This window comes from Belonocnema kinseyi, chromosome 1 (assembly GCF_010883055.1).
Source record: "Belonocnema kinseyi isolate 2016_QV_RU_SX_M_011 chromosome 1, B_treatae_v1, whole genome shotgun sequence".
NCBI classification, from domain to species: domain Eukaryota; kingdom Metazoa; phylum Arthropoda; class Insecta; order Hymenoptera; family Cynipidae; genus Belonocnema; species Belonocnema kinseyi.
The window spans coordinates 86,707,417-86,708,947 of record NC_046657.1 but is presented as its reverse complement, the minus strand read 5'-3'; the positions used below and the strand labels follow the sequence as shown (position 1 = coordinate 86,708,947).

General features: G+C 29.0%; 1 protein-coding gene across 1 annotated transcript in view; it reads right to left on the bottom strand.

Annotated features, from left to right (window-relative positions):
• The window catches only part of LOC117170375 (prolyl 4-hydroxylase subunit alpha-2-like), a 29,796-nt gene that overhangs the window by 15,925 nt on the left and 12,340 nt on the right, over nt 1-1,531 (bottom strand). The window lies entirely within an intron of this gene.

The following is a 1,531-nucleotide window of genomic DNA, read 5'->3' as shown; positions in this document are numbered from 1 at the left end:
CCCTCGCTTCGCTGCTGCCTATCTGTGTTAGATCAGATTTTCTAGTCTAAACAATCTAGGTAAGGCTAGAGTTCCTCTAGGGAGAGTTATGTCACCACTTACTCCGCTTCTGATTGAAGCCGCGAAAGCGGAATCGGATGTTTTGAAGTTTGCGCGACTTTCAAGTCAAATTTAATTTTCAGGCGCTGATAGAATAGTAAATAAATATAATAAAAATAATAATGTGGGTGTAATAATGAAGAATGTTTGAAAAGTGAAAAAAAATTTATGCTTATTTAAAAAGAAATACTATTATTTAAGACTGTTTGATAAAGGCTGTAACATATAATAGATGGTAAGCAGAATAACAATAATAATAATAATTTAGATTTGTTCATTCAAAATTAATAAAATGTAAAAAGTAATTTTTTTAATGGCATGAATTTTTACGATATTAACTAATTAATAGGCTAAATCAAATTTTATACTATAATTTTTCAATTTTTACGAAATAAATTAAAATGAGAAAAAACATGGGGAAAAATTTCTAACTAAAATAAAGATTACATTAAAGTAATGTTTTTAAAAACAAATTTGAGAAATCAGAAATAAAAAAAGTATTTTTATTAGGTTCTAACAAGTTTTTTACAATAGGTGTATGTAATGTTTTATACTCCTAAAAATTTTTTTTCATATAAGTTTTTGTTTGAGAACAATAGTTAAAAAGTAAGAGAGAATGTATGATACAAATAAAATGTAAATCACATGAATAAAGTAGAAGAGTTTTCACTGCTAATTTGTTGGAATTATATTTTACATTTTACATTTTACATTTACATTTTACTATAAAATTAATAATGGAAGACGAATTGCAGTTTAAAAAAAGAAGATAGTTTGTTTTTCTTTCAAGTTTAGAACTCTAAGAAACTGAATTCTTATTGATAATTTATGTGCAGAGCCATGCTTTTGCTAGAATATTTGTTTTCAAAGTCTTTTTCCTTTGCTGTCGCTTGATTAAAAAATGTTGTACGAAAGCGCAATTTTGTCCAACCGGGTGCAATGATCTGAATATTTGTTCCATTTCCTGGAAAGTATCAAACGTAGCTTCGTTGGAGTAAAAGAGCAAGTTTTCTTTATATTCTTCATCAAAAAAGTTTATTTTCAAAACAAACACTACAAGAAAATATATAATGACATATAACCTCTTCTTAAGAATACTTCAAATATTTCGCGCCTCGTTACGTATTTCCGATTCCAGTTTCGCGGCGGATAGTGGAGGGGGTAACGTGGCAGAACTCTCCCTAGAGGAACTCTAGGTAAGGCCAGACCTTACACCAGGCTGCCATGAAATTTTTTCCGACGGGAATCGGAACCACTTCATGTTGCTTTAAGTGAGTAAGAGTATCATTTAATAAGATGTCAAACTATCATATGCTAATAAACTGTTACATTGACATCATAAAAATTCGCGAGATATAAAACTCAAGAAAAGCGAGCGAAAACATATATAGGACATTCAATGTTGACAGAATTAATTAATTTTAGATTATTA